The sequence below is a fragment of the Toxorhynchites rutilus genome, chromosome 3 (genome assembly GCF_029784135.1).
Source record: "Toxorhynchites rutilus septentrionalis strain SRP chromosome 3, ASM2978413v1, whole genome shotgun sequence".
NCBI lineage: Eukaryota > Metazoa > Arthropoda > Insecta > Diptera > Culicidae > Toxorhynchites > Toxorhynchites rutilus.
In genome coordinates, this window is record NC_073746.1 from 59,973,767 (window position 1) to 59,979,766 (window position 6,000).

The window sequence follows — 6,000 nt, forward strand, 5'->3', positions numbered from 1 at the left end:
TTCAAATAAAGCGGCTATCCGGATGATCTCCGGAATTTGAACCTCCCACTCCCACAGACAAATTCACTGGGAAAACTATTCGATATCGATTCACATATTCGCATGTACGGGGATACAGAGATTTTTGACGTAGGACTACGTCTTTCATTTCTATAGCGGGGTGTAAAATCAATGTTTCGAAAACGAAAGCGTTACGCCGGAGACCGAGATTTTGAGCGTTAATAGCTCCTAAACAACTGAACGAAATGGTATGATAAACACTTCATTCGAAAGATAAAATGTCTACGCGTTATATACTTGTTAGTTTTTGATCCAAAAACTTGTTTCAATAGCCTTAAAATTGTTCTCAAAACAGGCTATTGAAATCACCAATCGGTATATAAGCGAGCGCCGCTCGTAAATCCACTCAGTTCTAATTGAACAGCGATTGGAGCATGTTGTCGCTGTTGTGGTGAAGCTCTTCGTTTATCTCGCTACACACACATACACGCGCGGAATTCTTTCCGTTTGGATGCCATTCAGCATCGAGAAAGTTCCGGAAAGATCTAATCATTTCTGGAATATAATCTGCCAGTTCCTCTGGGAATTTAAAAATACATTCATGTGAAAGAGTTTATTTTAATGTTTCTAACCAAATAACACAGAGACCAAATAATGATTTTGTAATTTTTCAACCAAGTGTAATTAGCAGGAAAGCTTCTGAAGATTATTCTTCCCCATCAGTAGGATATTTCCGTATCCAATATTGTATGCGCACGCAATCGATTATTGCTCAGTCGCCGAAAGTTCCGAGCTCAGAGAGTTCATTCCCCTCTAGATTGCCTTCCAAATTGCCATCGTAAACCACACCTCTCGACTCAATCACACACAAAACATACTTAAACGATATTCTGGTGGTGAGACGCATTCATTTTTCGTGAGGACATCGACAAGACAACATCGTCGCCTAACGTGCTGGACGAGGTGGACGGCGAAGAATCGACACATACACGCGCGGAATTCTTTCCGTTTGGACGCCATTCAGCATCGAGAAAGTTCCGGAAAGATCTATTCATTGCTGGAAAATAATCTGCAAGTTCCTCTGGGAATTTAAAAATACATTCATGTGAAAGAGTTTATTTGAATGTTTTCTATCCATGTAACACTGTGACCAAATATTTTTCAATCAAGTGCTATTAACAGGTGGTTATCGAGTTAGTATTAACTACTGGTGGGCTTCCAGTATCGAGGAAAATGTGGAAATATCTAATCGTTGCTGGAAAATAATCTGCCAGTTCCCCTTGGAATTGAAAATTACATTCAAGCGAAAGAGTTTATTTTAATGTTTTCTATCCATAAAATATCCATATAATACATTTGGGTTTGTGATTTGTCAATCAAGTACAGTTAGCAGGAAAGCTTCTGAAGATTATTCTTCAGAACAAGGTTTTTCGTATCCTATATTGGATGCATAAAACCTTGTGCCTCCAACGTAACGCTCTCGTTTTCGAAGTCCCCCAAATATTCATTTATTCATTCATTCAGAATGGATTTAGATTCAACTTCAAACAAATGATCTCTAAATCAACGATAGTCCTACGTCACCCTTGCGGTTATACCATAGATATAACCCACTTCCTGTTTTTTTTTTCACAAGCTTCTCCAATGTCTTCTGCAACTCATACGCACTGTGACCCTTCCAATCTCGTATTATGGGTACAGACAAAGCATGTGTAACATAACATTCGTAATGATGACAATGCTTAAATACTAGAATGATTGGATTGCTTTTCATCCAGAAACAAGCTACCGTTCCATACAACATAAATAATGCAAGAAACACCGCGAAAGGTGTATCAAATTCCGATACTCGAATCCAACCCTCCAAAACAACTGTAGTCATTTCGGCGCGTCGAAGGAAGAAAAACCGAAACAATCGATAAACAACTCGCATGATGGAAGCACGATGTTCCACGTTCAGACTGTTCTGCTGGATTCTTCGCCCCAAAAATATCACTTACCCGAGGCTTCTTTTTTTTTTGCTTATCCACCCTCTGTTTGTCGTTCCAAACAGTCGCTGTTATCGTTACAGTCCGGGAAATCCAAAAATTGTTTCTAGTCGAACTAACAAACTCTTGATTATTTTCGTTTTTCGAATTCACAACACAATAAGCACACTGTTTGTTCCACTTTTAACCAATAATCTTCATTGTTTCACTGTTTCTTCTTCACAATTCTTAGCTCCACTTACACGTAATGTTACGTTTCAACATTGCATGAGTCGATGTTGAACCTTCGGCAGGTCGTTGTCACCGGGAATGCGATGCAGCTTCGTCATTACCATATCCAGCCGAAATGTAAGAAACACCAATTCACGGCGAGTAGTCACCTTTCAAATCCAATTACGAACTTTATTTTGCACTCTTCCTTACACTGCCACCTTTCGCAACAATTTGGGTCGTAGCGTGTGAGAGGCACTCCACGCGATAACGTTCTTCTGTGCTATCACAGTGACGCTTTCCACTCTTCCTGTTCCTCCTTCTGCCATAGAAAAAATGAACACCTTACCACCTGCCGTTCACGGAGGGGGCCAAGTGGGGGGATAATCCTAGGAATAGAGCTATTTCACCATGAGCCGACCAAACAAAAGAAGCACCTTCATCCGTAAGTTTTCCACGTGAACCGATCGATACCAGAGTCAGCACTGAACTGAATTGCTTTCTCCCCGATGGTGCCATGGCTCTCGGTATCCAAAACCAAACCTGTCAGCAGCCAGCAATCGCCCCCGACAGCAACGCTCTTTCTCGCAAACAAGTGTTCGCTCTCTTTTAGCGCACGCCGGCAATGCACTTATTTGCGCATAACAAATTCCCCCATAAAATCCACCCAGTGGAGCAATTCACGGTGGGTGCCACTCTCGAGATGCATTTGCAATGTTTTCTACGGAGCAACAAACTCGGCTGACAGTTCTCACGCTCTCGTGTTGGCATTTGTTATGTTGACTCAACGAAACCATCAACGGTCAATAATACAGAGAGAGGGAGCATGGAAAAAAAAAGAGAGCTAATGGCTACAAAACATGAGAGCCCTTTCGCGAACATGTGCTTCATGCGCAAACGCGTGTCACGCAACAAGCGTCATTGGACAATAAGCACGCTGCAGCCGATGTCGCGTGGCCAGGGTGGCCAAATAATTCGCTGCATGCTGCACTCTACAGTGTATGGTATCAGTAGAAGTGTAGTGCAAGTTGTGCACAAATTAGTGAAAAAAATAAATGAGCGAAAAAAATAATGAATATAAGGTTGGGGAAAAAGTAATCCATTATTTTCTCGATAGCTGGCTGTTGCGACCGATAACTCACGTAATATCGGTCATACAATTTCAAGTTTATGCTCGTTGTAAAGGTGACATTATACACTAAAAAAATATTTTGCTGTTTTTGATTGTTCCATTCAGTTGTGAGTTATAGGTTGTTAACAATGGAAGTCAATAAAGAGAAAAACCGGTAAATTGAGAATGATGTTCATGGTGTCGATACTGTGACAGAAAAATACGTGCAATTCTTTCTTTTTTTTGTTTTAACTCTTTGTGGTCAACTCAAATCGTGTCCATCGGCGTGGACTACTTTTGTCGCAAATCGCGTCTCCAAAATCCAGACCAAAACACAGAACTGCTCATGGAATCACGTAGCGGACCAACAGAACTCCGCAGACCATATTTCTAGAGGGCTTCCGGCTGAAACGCTCCTCATTTCCCAGCTTTGGTGGCAGAGTCCACACTGGTTGAAAAATGATCCCAGTGAATGGCCCATTCAGCAACACGATGGTACACCTCATCTCGGGGCGCCCGTAGAAGCGAGAAAAACACCACCTGCAGTCGCCTCCGCATCTGTTGAACCTACGTTCGTCGATCAATTAGTAGCACGATTCTCAAACTTCCAGCGTTTAGTTCGAGCAGTAGCCTACTGTTATCGGTTTGTACGGAACAGCAGGCGAAAGTTACCAGATGAATCAACATCGACCTACTTAACAGCAGACAAGCGGAAGGAAGTGGAAGCAGTCATCATTTGTTTGATCCAGCTGCAGACCTTCAGTTGCGAGTACAACAGCCTGGAAAGAGCACAATCTGTACATCCGAAATCTCGCATCCGATGGCTCGATCCGTTTTTGGGAGCAGACAAGCTTATTCGCATTGGTGGCAGGTTGGGGAAAACAACGCAGCATTATGATAGCAAGCACCAGATTTTACTCTCCGCCTCGCATCAGTTCTCGGTTCTACTCGTTCGCTACTACCACGAACAGCTCCTGAATCCTCTCCGCCTTCGATACTGGATCAGAGGGGCCAGAAACCTGGCCAAACAAGTGGTCCACAAATGCGTTATTTGTATCAGAGCGCGCCCGAAGTTGTTAGAGCAATTCATGGGTAAACTTCCAGCGTCTCGAGTCACCGCAGCTCAACCGTTCTCCGTGACTGGCGTTGACTATGGAGGACCAGTTCAACTGAAACCACCGCATCGACGAGCTGCACCCATAAAAGCATATGTTGCAGTCTTTGTGTACTTTGTCACAAAGGCTGTCCATATAGAGTTGGTTGCTGACCTGAGTACGGCAAAATTCATCGAAGCTTTTCGCAGGTTCGTCTCCCGTCGAGGTTTGTGTGCTGAAATTCATAGCGACTTCGGAACTTCATCGGTGTAGCAAATGAACTCCGCCAGCTCGTTCGTAGCGAACCACATCAAAAACGCAATCGCTCATGAATGCACCAACAATAGTGTACGCTGGCGTTTCAATCCGCCCAAGGCATCACACTTTGGTGGCCTGTGGGAGGCCGCAATTGCATCGGCGCAAAAACACTTCGTCAAAGTTATAGGTACACACACTCTGATTCGATGGAAACATTGCTGACGCAAACTGAGTGCTGCCTGAATTCTCGCCCGCTCGTGGCCCTCGCCGACGATCCCTCTGACTTAGAGGCACTCACACCAGGTCATTTTCTGACTGGTTCTGCCCTAAAGGCCGTTCCAGACATTGATGTAGCCGAGATTCCGTTCAGCTGACTTCGACAATGGCAACAAGCCCAAATATTATTCCAGCAGATATGGAAGAAGTGGCATACATTGGACCTTTCCAAAAGTTTTGCGAGAAATCAACCATCCAAGGGGATGCCACCTTGGAAAATATCACATCGCCAGAAATGTATCAACAATAATGACATGGCACTTCTAAGGGGCCAGCATGTTCATGTACGACGAATAAATTATTCAATCATCAACCGTATTCAACTCGGCAGTAAATCGAGTGCTTACTGTATTGGGCATGGATTGCACAGTTACAACGCATCGATGCCTGCCGCAATTATGAGTTCCGGAGCCCTCCGATATAAAAGGGATGTAGGACGCTCTATTGTTTCAGACGCTTTAGTTAGTAGTAGCAGCAGTCCAACCATCATACCGTTTCTATCATCATTTATATTAAATATTTTGTTAATTAAAATTCGAAGCGTAGTAAATTAGATGAATTAAATAAGAAATTGAAATTGTGCTCACCTGGGAATCCTTGGAGTACGCGCCAATCCACCTGAAAGAAAAAGGAAGAAAACTTACCGTTTCACCGTTATGTCCGCTGTTACCTGGATTTTGTCCGTTCTCCTGAGCCGTCAACACATACTAATCTTCTACTTTATTCAGCCTTGTATCAATTTAGACTTTTCTTGACAAATTGTAATGTCTGGTGAGCCTGTTCCGGAGTTAATATGGTGCTTCAATTTATAAATAATCGATAACGGTACTCAGTATAAACAAAAGATTATTAGCGTGGAAACATAAGAGGATAGTCACGATTCTGAATAGCTATGATACATCGGACACAACAGTTATAGTAAGAAGGATGAAACGAGGCGGCACGTTAGTAAGTTAGTAATCCAAATTTTATTTTAAACTACGACATGAACAGGGGATGAGTACAAAAATGAGTAGAAAAATGTGTGAATAGGGGATGAGTACAAAAATGTCTTGTAGGTTAT

At 42.8% G+C, this 6,000-nt stretch overlaps 1 protein-coding gene across 4 annotated transcripts in view; it reads right to left on the minus strand.

Moving 5' to 3' along the window:
- The window catches only part of LOC129779740 (serine-rich adhesin for platelets), a 466,395-nt gene extending 463,701 nt beyond the window's left edge, over positions 1-2,694 (minus strand). For all 4 annotated transcript variants that reach the window (XM_055787394.1, XM_055787396.1, XM_055787395.1 and 1 more), the window contains exon 1: positions 2,001-2,694. The gene's annotated coding sequence lies outside the window, so the exon portion shown is untranslated. The remainder of the gene's footprint in view (positions 1-2,000) is intronic.
- Between the last annotated feature and the right edge of the window lie 3,306 nt (positions 2,695-6,000).